The sequence below is a fragment of the Citrus sinensis genome, chromosome 8 (assembly GCF_022201045.2).
Source record: "Citrus sinensis cultivar Valencia sweet orange chromosome 8, DVS_A1.0, whole genome shotgun sequence".
Taxonomy (NCBI): Eukaryota; Viridiplantae; Streptophyta; class Magnoliopsida; order Sapindales; family Rutaceae; genus Citrus; species Citrus sinensis.
The window spans coordinates 23,966,186-23,981,617 of NC_068563.1; the positions used below are offsets into that span (position 1 = coordinate 23,966,186).

At 36.4% G+C, this 15,432-nt stretch overlaps 1 non-coding gene across 1 annotated transcript; it reads left to right on the forward strand.

Annotated features, from left to right (window-relative positions):
• Window positions 1-7,798: 7,798 nt before the first annotated feature.
• LOC112498712 (small nucleolar RNA R71) lies at window positions 7,799-7,905 on the forward strand. The gene has a single exon (XR_003066130.1). It is a non-coding gene; the product is annotated as a small nucleolar RNA R71 (small nucleolar RNA).
• The last annotated feature ends 7,527 nt before the right edge of the window (window positions 7,906-15,432 follow it).

A 15,432-nucleotide genomic window follows, 5' to 3' on the forward strand; every position in this document is an offset into this window, starting at 1 on the left:
ATTCAGATGCTGACGATCAATTAGACCAGCTTGAAGAAGAGGGTGTTAAGTCTGCAACCGAAAGTTCCTTAACAGAGATGGATGAAGACCTTGAAAAAGAACTCAAGGAACCCCCAGCTAGGACTTCCTTTTAGTCTAGGAAAAAGCACATCATAGGAGAAGAGGAAGATGAACCGGCAGAGGAGCCTCCCATTCCATTCCTCTCTCGAAAGGGCAAAGAGAAAGCTCCAGCTCTGCATCCGAAGATGAAGCAGAAGACATTGATGCAGAGCTGGAAGCTGCAGCAACTAGGGTTACAAACAAACCCACAGAGACAAAATACCTACTTGATATTATCGTTGCAATCACGGCTGAGGGGTATGTAGCTGAAAAACCAGCTTCAGCTACTTCGTACAATCTCCCAGCAAACCTATTCTAACTAGTCCTAAAGGACCCAATAAGAGAAAATGGGGCACTTCTAGAGGTGTTGCTGCATCAGACACACCAGTGCCAAAAAGGACCAGATCTGTTCCATCCCGGCAGGCTGTACCCACTGTAACTCCTCCCACCAACCCACCTCCGAGAAAGAAAAAAATGATGCCCGCTACCTCACGACAAGAATCTCCTAAGGATCGTCTGTGGAGCGCCTCAAAAAATCGGTGAATTGGTTGCAATTTGTTGTATCAATGCTCCCAGCAACAAGGGAGTACCTTATATCCTCCAGTTTATTTTACTTATCTCTGCACAACTTTTCTTACCTTTAAATTTAATTGTCTGATTCATTCTGCAAGTCCTTTTGTTTGGTGTATGTATGTGTTAGTTGAGTTATTTTGATGTTCTGTGCTTGTGAGGACACAACGCCTCTCAAGTTTGGGGGGGTTGTGCTATTATATAGTGAGTTCCTGAGTGCATTGCATTTGTTTTTGTTGTGTGTTATGTAAAGCTTTGTTATCTAATATTTGTGTATGAATTTGAAAACCTAATGAAGATAAATTGAGTGTTATTCAGTATTTATGAGAATGCCAAGTAGAGATAGTTACAGATGGAGGTTGAAATTCTGTCCCGACACTTAGACTTTGGTTAAGTTTTATGAGAATGCTGTAGCAGAGCCAAGAAAACCAAAAAGAGTAGAACATATCTCAAGTTCGGGGGAAATTTCTTGTTGAACTACGCTTGTTATGAAATAAAGTTTGCTCCAATGTCATAAGTTGCTGAGTAACCAGGGCTGAGTATGCACCTCATATGCAGACTTGAGTCCAAAGGCAATAAAAGTTATGAGCATTGCTGCAGTAAGTTAAAAAAAAAAAATTTTAGTAAGGAGGATCGCTGCCGAGGATATTAAGTAACATGGTCTGTTCATGAGCCCCATGTTAAGCCTTGAGTCAAAGGCGTCCAAAGGTAAGACCTGGATATAACATCCTGGATGTGTTGCTGCAGCAACTCTAACATGTATTTTGAGTGAGTAATTGGGCATCGTCATTACAAATGATAAGCATTCATATGAAAGTTCAATGTTGCATTGAAGGGTTTAATTGTTATATATATATATATATATATATATATAGCACAGTTTGAACATAGTTGTGAGTTCGGCTCCCCCCATATGTGAATATATTTGTGCTCTACCTCTGAATTGTATACAAAGTTTGTGCAATGCTGTAGCACCTCTGGAATTTGATCAAAAAGGCACACACACACTTTGGACAGAATGAAGCCTAAGTCTAAAACTAAATTGGTATGACTATTTTACGTGATTAAGAGTGTAATATGAGGGTGGAAGAATCCTTGCAAATTTGAATGGCAGAGCTAAGTTATTTGTTGCATGATTGTGTGATTGAAGTGTTAGTGTTGTTATTATTACTTGATAACAAGTAATTGTTTAAGTTTGGGGGTGTGATAACTCTTTGAAATGAGAGTTATCATGGCACTTTTATACTTAAATCAATATTACTTAGATAGTAAATAATGTGTTTTCATTGTATTTTTGTTATATTTTGCATAAACATTCATTTTAAGTTATTCTTAATAAATTTTGTTTGATTTATAATAATTCGTGCTTAGATTGTGTGCATAATTGTAGGTATCCGGAAGCTCAAATTTCAAGGAAGGAATGCTGATGTAACAGGCTTGCAAAAATAAGGAAAACACATGGCTACAAAAGAATTGAAACAAATTTGGAGCAGTACAGTTGCTGTAGTCGTTGCTGTAGCAATCCTGGAACAACGACAAAGAAATTCCGTGCGAGATATTTGCAGAATTGCGATATGCAGTTTCCTAATCTAACTTATGCGCGCCCTAGGCTTCCGTTTACCTTAATTTTCAGTTATAAAAGGAGCACATATCATATGGAAAAGAGGGGCCGTGAATCAACATAAAAAAAATTAAGAGAAAAAGTAGGAAGAAGCAGAATTCAAGAGAAAACAAGTCTACTCTACTGAAGAAATCTACAGAATTATTTAGATTCAATTTTTATCATCTTTTACTTGTCCCCTTACTTACTCTTTGATTGAAACAATGATTTCATGGCTGATACTTTGCTGTTTGTTTTTCTTTTCCAAGTTATGAACTAAATTTGATCGTAGTTGAGTGACAAACAATCTAAATGGGCTCTTGACTGTTCTTATGAGTTGCTGCAAGATTGTTGTAGAATTTTGCTTTAATAGCTTTTATTACAATCATTATTTCGGTTGACCTCTCATTTAATGATTCAAGTTAAGAGAGAGCTGCAAAAGGGCATGTCTTAGTGGAAATTGTTAGAGTAATATTTGATCTTAAGTCAAGTTTCCTGGATTGAGTTTAACTTGAGTCCCAAAAGAGCCACACTTGAGTTAAGTGTTGTGATGAATTAGATATAGGGATTCACCTTGTAGGGTAGAGATAGTATATGTTTGTAAAGCCATATCTTATGTGATATAACAACTGGTTATTGTTAGGTTGCATCAGGGTATGAGAATCCTAACAAGCGAAAACTGAGGATGCAAGGTTATTCTACCCAGTGCTATAGAAGTTGCTGCAGTAATTGGTGTTAGTTGAACCAAACAGTCATCCCATCAAGAGAGTTTGATCGTTCAACTACCTTATTCTTAGTGAATTCTTTTTGCATAAACCGTCTAATTTACTTTCATCACTGCATTTACTTTGTTAAGTTGTTAATATTATTAGTCAATCAACTTTATTTTGTTTATTTAGATAGAAGGAAGTTTGCACCATCGTGATTGCCGTAATATTTCTAGTAACATCAATCCATGTGGAGACGATTTTGAATATTCATCACTTTATTACTTGTTGTGTACACTTGGACATTGACATCAATAGCAATTGAGTTAAAATAACCAACACATGTCCATGTTGAGTTGTTTTAGTGCCCAATATGCTTTATACTCTAGCTTTAAGGGTAAATGGCAAGCTTTGCCATAGATAATTCTGTATGGGGACATGCTTAGGGGTGTCTTATAAGCAATACAATAAGTCTATAAAGAATCATGCAAATGGGTTGACCAATCTTTTTTAGCGGGGTTCACCACTTCCTTCAAAACCCTTTTTTTCTCTCGATTAGATACTTCTGCTTGACCATTGGATTGTGGATGATATGCTGTAGCAATTTTGTGTTTAATTCCATACTTAGCCAATACTGCCGCAAACATCCTATTGCAAAATTGAGTGCCTTCATCACTAATGATTTCCTTTGGAGTCTCGAACATTGAGAAGATATTTTTGTGAAGAAATTTTACCACTGCTTTGGCATCATTTGTTGGTAATGATATAGCTTCCACCCATTCGGACACATAATCTACCACAATTAGAATATATAAGTTTCTAAGGGGTGGTGGGAATGGACCTATAAAGTTTATCCTCTATTTATCAAAGAGCTCACCTCCAACGTATTTTTCAATGACATTTCATGTTTTTAAGATATGTTCTCTGTTCTTTAGCACCTGTCACAACATTTAACAAACTCATAAGCATATTTAAAAATGGACGGCCAGAAATAACCTGATTGTAGGATTTTGGCTGCTGTTCTATGGCCTCCAAAATGTCCTCCATAAGTTACAGCATGGCATGAATACATTATGTGTGGAATTTCTTTATCTGATACACACCTTCTGATCACTTGGTCTGAATACATCTTGTATAGATACGGTTCATCCCACTGATAACTTTTAATATCATGGAAGAATATCTTCTTTTGCTGATAATTTAAGTCAGGTGGTAACAGTCCACTTACCAAATAATTTACAAAATCTACATACCATTGGAGTCTAGAATGCTGCAGCATCTGTGTATGCTGTAGCATTAGAGTTGTTCATTAGGAAATGTTTCTGTGATGTCTTACTTGGTTAATATGCTTGCATATACTTCCAACCTGGACAGATGGTCTGCTACTTGATTCTCAGTCCCTTTTCTATCATTGATTTCTAAATCAAATTCTTGTAGCAAAAGAATCCACTTTATCAACTTTGGTTTGGTAGCTTTCTTTGCAATTAAATATTTTATTGTTGCATGGTCTGTGTAGACTGTGACCTTTGTGCCCACCAAGTAAGCTTTGAATTTGTCAAATGCAAAGACCATTGCTAACAATTCCTTTTCAGTGGTTGTATAATTGATATGAGCATCTGCTCGAGTTTTGCTAGCATAGTAAATGGAGTGAAAAATCTTATTCTTTCTTTTGTCCTAGCACTGCTCCAACTGAGTGGTCACGGCATCACACATTAGTTTGAAAGGTAAACTCCAATTTGGTGCTATGACAACATGTGCTGTAACAAAAGCTTTCTTTAATTCACAAAAGCCTTTAAGCAATCCTCACCAAAGTTAAAAGGTCTATTATGCTCCAGCAGTGTGCATAAAGGTTTAGCTATTTTAGAAAAGTCTTTGATGAATCTTCTGTAAAACCCAGTATGACCTAGAAAACTCTTAATTCTTTTGACTGAAGTTGGGGGTGGGAGTTTATCTGTCACTTCTATTTTTACCTTGTCTACTTCTATCATCTTCTTAGAAACTCTATGTCCTAAAAATACACCTTCTTATACCATACAATGACATTTTTCCCAATTTAGTACCAAATTAGTATCTTCACATCTTTTAAGCACATTTCCTAAAGTATGCAAGCAATCATCATATATTTCTCCAAAAACCGAGAAGTCAACCATGAATACTTTTAGTGTTTGCTCAACCATGTCTGAAAAAATGGACATCATATATCTCTGAAAAGTTGCTGGAGCATTGTACAAGCCAAATGACATCCTCATAAAAGTAAAAGTTCCATAAGGATAAGTGAATGTTGTCTTCTCTTGATCTTCTGGTGCTATAACAATTTGGTTGTATCCTGAGTAACCATATAAGAAACAGTAGTATTCTTTTCCAGCAAATCTGTCCAGTATTTGATCTATGAAGGGCAATGGAAAGTGGTTATTTTTTATGGCTTTATTCAGCTTCCTATAATCCATACAAACTCTCCATATAGTCACTGTTCTTGTACGGATGAGTTCATTCTTTTCATTTGCTACAACAGTTACACCATCCTTCTTTGAAACACACTGCACTAGACTCACTTATGAACTGTCGGATATTGGGTAGATGATCCCAGCATCAAACCATTTTATGATCTCCTTCTTCACAACTTCCTTCATGATTGAGTTTAATCACCTCTGTTGTTCTACTGAATTGCTGTAACAATCTTCCAGTAAAATTGTGTGCATGCATATGTTGGGCTGATTCCCTTTATATCTGTTATGGTCTATCCAATAGCTTTCTTGTATCTCCCTAATACTTTAACTAGGCTGTTCGCTTGACCTGTATTAAAAAACGAAGAAATGATTACGGGGAGTGTATTGTTTTTATCAAGATAAATATATTTTAAATGTGAAGGTAAGATTTTCAATTTTAAAATAAGGGGTGATTCAACAGATGGTACAATTGGTTTTACTTATCTTTTTGAGCGGTCTAGAGGTTCAAAAGGTCTGTCATGCGTTATAGGTTGCTTTTCCTCTATCTATACTATGTGTGCTATTGCAGTATCCTCTTCTTCAAGCTGTTGAAAGTTAGCAGCTCTGATCTTTTCTTTGCTTCAACAACATTTAATCTTTTTGTCACAGCAATGTCTACAACACTGATGAAATTATAATTTTTAATCTCATCGAGATTCTTCATAGCATCTAGCACATTGAATGCGACTTGTTGATCGTTCACCCTTGTGGTCAATTTTTTTTTGCACATCAATAAGGGTATTTCCAGTGGTTAAGAAAGGTCTACTAAGAATAAATGACACTTATTTGTCTACTTCAAAGTCCAGCACGATGAAGTCCACTGGAAAAATAAATTTATCCATTTTTACTAACACATCTTTAATTTTTCCTTCTGGATATGTATGAGGTATGTCTGTCAGCTGTAGAGTTACTGTTGTTGGTCTGCATTCACCCACTCCCAATTGCTTGAACACGGATAAGGGCATGACATTGATACTTGCCTCTAAATCACAAAGTGCTCTACCATTATACCTAGTTCCAATAGAACATGATTTTGTAAAGCTCCTTAGATCTTTCAATTTTTGAGGAATTTTACTTTGAAGCATGTGGCTGCATTCTTGTGTTAGAGCAATAATTTTAAATTCTCCAAGCATTCTTTTCCTTGCTAAGTATCCTTAAAAAATATCATATAATTTGGCATTTGTTCTAATGCTTCCACAAAAGGAAGGTTAATATGCAACTGTTTTAACACTTCTAGAAATTTGCTGATTTGCTTATCTTATTTCTGCTTCTGAAATCTTTGTAGAAATGGTGGTGGGTATCTAAACTGTTGGGCTGCAACAAGTAGTGCATGTTGCTGTTCTTTTGATCTAGTCTAGTTTGTTGTTGTTGGTGCTGCAACTTCTTCTTCAACAAACTCTAAATTACTTCTTTATGTAGTTGCTGCAGCGTGACTACTCTCACCAATATGTTGGAAATTGGGCTGTTATAGCTCTTCTTTAACTTGTTTTTCCTCTTGGGTTAAGTTATGTTCCATCATTTTCCTTGTGAAACCAATACGACTATCAACATCTTTTCCAGACCTTAAGTTAATCACATTGCAATGTTCTTTGCCTCCACTTCTTGGATCTTCTATGTTGCTAGGTAGACTGTCCTGAGGTCTGTTACTTAATATTGTAGCAAGTTGTCCAATCTAATTTTTTAGATTCCTCAAAGTTACAGCTTGACTTTAGACATCTGCTTCATTCTTCACAATATATTCCTTGAGCAAAGCTTCAAGAAAACAGAGTTGATCATTGTTGGTGGTTCTTTGTTTGTGATTTTGCTATTGAAATCCTAGTGGCTGTGCAGGTCTGTTCTATCTATTTGATGTTGTAACAGGTTGATTCTAGTTACTCCATAAGAAATTTGGGTGTTGCCTCTATCCGAGATTATAGGTGTTTGAGTATGGATTACTCTGATGTTGTCTATTATAATTGCCTACATAATTGACTGAAGCTGAATTTCCAGGACAATTATCAAATAAGTGCCTCTCTCCACAATAAACACAAGAAACCTGAACAACTTATTGGATAGTTGCTAGATCATTGGTCATGGCTTTTACAATGTTTGTCAGTGAAATTACTTGGGCTGATAATGCTGTAAAGGCATCTACATTATGGGCTCCTGTTGCTCCCCTTATTACAATTTATCTACTTGATGGCCATTGATAATTGTCGTTGGCAATTCTTTCCAAAATTTTGTAAGCTTCATTGTAGGATTTAAACAATAAAGCTCTGTTTACTAAAGTATCAACCATTAATCTAGTACTTGGATTCAGCCCATTGTAGAAAGTTTCTATTTGTATACAACAAGGAATACCATGATGATGACATTTTCTGAGTAATTCCTTAAATCTTTCCCATGCGTCGTACAAACTTTCATCCTCAAGTTAATGGAAAAATGTTATTTCATTCCTCAATTTCGCATTCTTGGTTGGTGGAAAGTGCTTCATCAAAAATTTGTCAGCCAAATCATTCCATGTTGTGATGCTCCAGCAATTTTAAATGCTCCAGCCAAATAATTCCATAGCGGTAAAAAGTTCAACTATGTTCGTGCCCAATCTCTCAATGAATACGAGAAACCTCTGAGTCTTAATGCATCCTATGATGCTCCAGCAATTTTAAATGCATCACTTACCTCCAAGAAAAGTTTGAGGTGAAGATGAGGGTCTGCTAAAGGTAACCCATTAATTTGCCCCACTGTTTGCAACATAAAAAACATCACTGGTTTGAGTTCGAAATTAACAGCTTGCACTTCAGGTCTAACAATTCCAGGATGCATAACTTGAGGGGTCACCGCGACATAGTCTTTAATGGCTCTATCATTATTGTCTGCCATGTATATGATGTTGTTTTCTGATTGTCCCTGATCATTTTGTCTATTATGACCTTTTCGACTATTAACTGGTTGTATTTCCCTTATAGAGTTCAAGTTTTCCACATCTTCTAAGTCATCTATTGCTATAGCAGCTTTTGAATTTTTATGCTCTTTTCTTAATCTCTCAGCAGTTCTTTCATTCTCTGGATCAAATTAAAACTCAACAGGTTTGTACTTGCACATGCAAGAGTTTCCTATCAACAAAATAAGCCAATTAAAATAAAATCAAGGTTTAACACTCTTTAGATTAAATTCACAAATTTCAATAAACAATCAATATCCGGCAACGGCACCAAAAACTTGTTGGTATAAATTCAAATGCTATGGGTGCCAATGTGCAAGTGTACACAATAAGTAATATAATGATAAGTATTGAAGATCGTATCCACATGGATTGATGTTATGGAAATTACTAAAGCAACCCTAATAATTTTGCTCGAATTGAAAATAGATTGAACAATTAAACTAATAAACTACCTAATAAAATGCAATAAGTAAATATGCAGAAAAGAAAACTCTCACGTCAAACACAAAGATAAAATCAATGGGAATGAAGTAGTTGAGTGATTAACTCTCTTAACAAATTTGACTATTTCTTGTAAATTTCAGTTCAGTTGCTGCAGAATCTGCTACAGCATTAGGCAGAATCCTCATGTATCCTTAGCTGTCGCATATTGGATGTCTTATATCTATATACAACCTAATAGTGACCAATAATTATGCCCAACATAAGATATAACATTACACGTTTGGGTTTTATTTACCCTACAAGGTAAATCCTTATATCTAGTTCATCACTAATTTTAGATTAGGCATGACCTTTTTGAGCTCACATTACACTCAACCCAGGAAACCCAATCTAAAACCAAGTATTGTTCTGATGTGTTTCACTTAGATATGCCATTTTGTGGCTCTTTCCTAGTTTGTATTATTAAATGGGTGGTCAGCCGAAATAATGACTTCAAATAAATACTATCACAACAAAATGCTATAGCAAAACATGCAACAACATATAAATTAAGTCAATGAGCCATTAAATTTATTTATCACTCAACCACAAATAATATTAGTTCATGATTTGCAAAAGAAAGCTAAACAGTAGAGATTCGACCGGCAAATACATTCTCATATAAAAAAAGAAACAAGAAATCACAAGAAGAATAAGAAAGATTGAATTCTAATTGATTCCCGTAAATTCTCCATCGGTGCAGCCTTGATTCTTGTTCTTGAAATATGTTTTTCCTTTGTTTTCTTTTTGATTTGTGATCTTGGTTGACGACCTACTTTTCTTTTGCATGTGTGCCTATTTTATAGCTCAAAATTAGGGTAAACGGAGATCCCAAGCTTGTATTTTCCCAATTAGGAAACTACATGTCACAATCTGTTAATTGCTTTACGCGGGATTTTTTCTGTCGTTGTTTTAGAATTGCTACAACATCGGTTGTTACAGCAATGGCTACAACATCTGCACTATTCCAGATTTACTTCAATTCTTCTATAGCTATATTCTTTTGTCCTTTTTGTAAGCCCATTGCTACAATATCCTTCCCATGAAATTTAAAGTCCTGGTCATCTACAATTATTCATATGTTTTAAGCACACAATTATTCGAAATCAAGCGCACTTTATTAAACTTAAACTAAAATGAATGTTAATGTAAACTATCATTAAAATGCACTAAAACACATCAATTACTCTCTAAGTAATCTTGATTTAAGCTCAAAAGTAGCATGATAACTCTCATTTCATAGAGTTATCACACCCCCAAACTTAAACCATTACTTGTTCTCAAGTAATGACAACAACACTCACATTTTAATCATACAATAATGCAACAAATAACTTAGCTCTATCATCAAATTTTGCAAGGATTCTTCAACCCTTAGATCACACCTTCAATCATGTAAAATTGCCATAGTAGTTCAGCTCTTGACTTAGGCATTATTCTATCCAAAGTGTGTGTGTGTACTTTAATCAAGTCTCAGAGATGTTGCAACATCACTCAAGCATCAAATGCATTTTACAGATATAAAACAATATAACCAAATCCATCTTGTGGGGGAGACAAAAGTCTTGCAATAAATTCACATTGTGCTACAACAATCATTCTCAGTTTTTTTTTTCATTATTGAATCAAACCCTTCAATGCAACATTGAGGTTTCATGCGAATGCCTATCACTTGTAATGATGACACCCAATTACTCACTCAAAGCACATGTCAAATTTGCCACAACAAACACATCCAAGATTCTATATCTAGGTCTTACCTTTGGACACCTTTAACTCAAGGTTGAACATTAAGCTCATGAATAGACTTGGTTACTCAGTATCCTAGGCAGTGGACCCCTTTGTTTTTCATTCCTTCATCATATTTTTTTTTCAATAGTTACTGCAGCACTGCTCATAGCTCTCATTGCATTTTGAGTCAAGTCTGCATATGAGGTGCATACTCAGCCCTAGTTACTCAGTAACTTACCCCATTGGAGCAGAATTTATTTCATAATAGGTATAGTTCAACAAAACTTTTTCCCAAACTTGAGATATTTTCTACCCTTTTTGGTTTTCCTTGCTCTGCTGCAATATACTCATGAAACTCAACCAAAGTCTAAGTGTTGAGATTGACTTTCAACTTCTATCTATAACTATCCCTACTTGGCATTCCCAATTACTAAATGACACTCAATTTATCTTTATTAGGTTTTCAAATCCACATGCAAATAATAGATAACAGAGCTTCACATAACACACAACACAAACACATGGACTTTAGAAACATAATACATAATAACACACCCCCCAAACTTGAGAGGGGTTGTGTCTTCACAAGCACACAAATTAAAACCAAAACAAACACGCATACATTAACAAGCAAAAAAATGCAACTTGATCAATAAAAAACAAATAAATAAAAGGAAAGTTTCATAATTTGGAAAAAAAAAAAGAAGGTGAGCTGGCCCATACTCCCATGTTGTTGAATATGTTGTTGCAGCTCTAGCTGAAAGGTTTACTGCTTTTTGGAAGAACTTCTCAAGCGGTCCTTGGGTGAGCCTTGTGGTGGGACAATTGGCTGCTTTTTCTTCTTGCTCGGAGTTGGGCTGGTTGGTGGATGTGGTAGTAAGCGTAGTAAAGGGCGACCAGATGATGTTTAGGAGCCGCTACACCACAGCTGCCAAGGAAACCTTACAAGTTACATGATTCGACAACCGAGGAGATTTCAAGAAGAGTCGGCAGGAACCGGTTGAAACCTTAGAGGAGGTGGTAATGAAACATGATGACTTGAGTAGAACTATGAAAATTAAATCTAATCTAAGCCGAAGCTTGAGGGATGAGCAGATAAAGTGTTTAAGGTCTTATGTTGACATGTTCGCCTGGTCACACGAAGATGAAATACAAGTGTGCAACCCAAGAGGGGGGTGAATTGAGATTCTAAAAATTATTTGATTCTAAAACAAATTATCATGCAAATCTAGAATGAATTTAATGGAATAATAATTAAATCCATTACAATATAAAAAGATAAGGAAAGAGAGATTCAAACACGAAGATTTTTATGTGGTTCAGCCAACATCTCCTACGTCCACGCCTCCAAGCTTTCTGGGCTTGAGGATTTCACTAAGCAAGCCTCTAAGGCTTCAAAGGCTTACACTTGACTTCCAAGGTATCAATGAACCTTTACAACAAGAGATTATCCCCAATCTCTTAACCCAAGTGTATCCCAACACTTACAATCACTTAAAAGTAAAAGATAAAAAATTGCTTTTCTCTCACACAATATTTAAGATTACAAATCAATGCCCAATGTGTGAATAGATGAAGTAAGAATGTGTTTTAAAGCTCTATGAAGATTGTATTCTCGAATATAAGCTCAATGGTCGTGTTGTGATCAACCTTGTTTGAATTTGAATGAGCTTATTTATAGTTGGAGCTGAAAACTAGCCGTTATTGACTTTCTGCTCACTGTCGGATCGCCGTTAACTAGATGTCGGATCGTTGTTTGACTGGTCAATATGACCGTTGGGCTGAATTTTCAAATTGTCAGATCGTCGTTAACTATAGTAACTGCTACAGTGAACTATTTTTATAAAATTATCATTTGACCCTAAAACTTTATAAAATTATACTATAACCCAAAACTTTATAAAACTTGTCAATTAGGTCTATTTTCAGGATTTTAAGCAATACTTGTTATTATAAAAAATCTCAAAGCTTTTCAATTGAAACCATTAACATGAGAATAACCAAAAATATTTTCATAGAATATAAAGCCTTTATAAAGTCAAAATGATGATTTAAAAGCAATGAAAACTATTTTGAGCTTTTAAAAGATTAATCAATCTTAATCAAGTTTGTTATCATCAAAATCAATAATAAAGAAATATTTATGTTAACAGAAGATTTACCGGGAATTAATCCAAAGATCGCTTGTCATAAGTTAGCAATCAGGAAATGGGCAAGGCCAGTGAAACAGAAAAAAAAAGGATGCTTCAATCAGGAAAAGTATGAAGCCATAAATATTGAAGTAGAGAAGTTACTACGAGTATGATTCATAAGGAAAGCCAGATAGCCGGAGTGGATTTCTAATGTAGTGCTAGTGAAGATAGCAAATGGAAAATGGATAATATGTGTGGACTTCACGGATTTCAACAAGGCATGTCCAAAAGATAGCTTCCTTTTGCCAAAGATAGAGCAGCTAGTTGACTCAATAGCCGGCCACACCTTGCTTAGCTTTAATAGACGTACTCTCCGGATACAATTAAATACATATGGATGAGTAGGAAAAGGAGAGCACTGCATTTATTACTAACATGAGTTTGTTTTGTTACAGAAAAATGCCATTTGGTCTGAAAAATGCAGGGGCCATATATCAGGTGTACTATGGAGGTGTACGTGGATGATATGATTACAAAGTCTAAAGAGCCGATGGAACACATACTGCATTTAGAAGAAACCTTCGAATTACTGAGGAGATACATAATGAAACTTAACCCAAAGATATGTGCATTCAGGGTATGCTCAGAAAAGTTCATGGGATTTATAGTGAGCCATCGGGGAATTAAAGCTAACCCAGAGCATATAAGCGCAATAACAGAGATGAAATCTCCTCGGACAATCAAAGAGGTGCAAAGCCTTACGAGAAAGCAAGCAGCACTGAATCGATTCATATCAGGGGCAACAGATAAATGTCACGCATTCTTCTAGGTTATGAGAAAGGGGGGAAAGATAGAGTGGTCAGAAGAATGCGAGGAACCATTTGGGCAGTTGAAAGAATGCCTTACTAAAGCCCCATTATTGTCTACATCGTGGGAAAGTGATTTGTTTTATTTATACTTAGCTGTTTCGAAATGGGCTACCAGCTCAGTGTTCGTGAGAGAAGAAGAAAGAATACAACATCCTATGTATTATACTAGCAAAGCCTTAGTAGATGCAGAGACCAGATACCCGACGATGGAGAAATGGGCATTGGCTTTAGTAACAGCAACACACAAGCTGAGGTCGTACTTCTAGGCACATCCAGTGATCATAATGACTGACCAGCCTCTTCAACAAGCACTCTTGAAGCCAGAGGCGTTTGGCCGCTTGCTTAAATGGTCAGTAGAGTTGAGTGAGTTTGATATAACCTATCAACCCTAAGCAGCCATCAAAGTACAAACCTTGGCTGACTTCGTGGCAGAATGCACCGAGCCGGGTGAGAGAACTTGCGAAGGATAATCAGTTAGAGAGGCAGAGCCGATCGAGGTCTGGTTGATTATGATTGACGGGTTATGCAACGAGCAGGGGGCCGGAGCAGGAATAGTTATACGCAGTTCAGAAGGGGTCGAAATTTCTTATGCTGTAAAATTTGAATTTCAGGTGACCAACAACCAAGTAGAGTACGAAGCTTTCATAACTGGGCTTAAGCTAGCGCATGCCTTACGAGCTGAAAGAATTGAGATTTGAACAAATTCTCAACTGGTCTGTAATCAGCTTAACGAACACTTCTAAGCAAGAGGCAAAAAAATGGAGCTGTATTTAAGGAGGGCTAAACAAATGGTCGGAATATTCCAGGGGTTAGAGATAAAGTAGATATCAAGAATAGAGAATTACCGAGCAAATATGTTAGCTAGAATGACTGCAACAGCAGATTTAAAACTGCCAATGTCAGTCCCAATGAAGGTCAAAACTTTTCCAAACATCGAGTAAGAAGCAGAAATAATAAGGGTGGATGCTCAAGGGTCCCGGATGGATCCAATTATTCATATATCCATGACAGAAGCTTACCGATAGATATGAAGCAAGTGAGAAAACTAAAGTGTCGAACGGCTAGGTATACGCTGCTAGATAAGATACTTTACTGCCGAGGGTTTACCTTACCTTTTTTGCAGTGTTTGGATGATGAAGAGGCAAACTATGTGCTACGAGAAATACATGAAGAAATATGTGGTAACCACTCCAGAGCAAGAATTTTGGCATTTAAAGTGTTAAGGCAAAGATATTTCTAGCCGACCATGCACCAGAACGCAAGGGAAATGACCAGCAGTTGCCAAAGTTTCTCAAATGTCCCTACTCAACCTCTAGAGAAACTTACTGTTATGTCCTCTCCATGGCCTTTTGCACAGTGGGGGTTGACCTAATTGGCCTCCTACCCAAAGGACGAGGAGTTGCTACACATGCTACTGTGGCGATAGATTATTTTACAAAGTGGGTAGAGGTTTAAGCTCTAAGCCAGATCATGGAAAAGAAAAACCAAGTTCATCTGGAGGAATATTATAAGTAGATATAGGATCTCTTATATACTCATAACAGATAATGGAAGGCAATTTGACAACCACAACTTTAGGGAATTTTGCCAAAATTTGGGTGTTGAGCTGAAATTCTGCTCTTCGACTCATCCCCAATCAAATTGGTAGATAGAGACTGCTAATAAGGTCATAAAAAAGCTTTTGAAAACTAGATTGGGGGAAAAGAATGGAGCGTGGGTCGATGAGTTGCCTGGTGTGTTATGGGCTTGTCGGACAACCCACAAAACCGCAACAGCAGAAACCTCATTTGCCCTGGCCTTTGGCCATGAAGTTGTGGTCCAAACAGAAATTG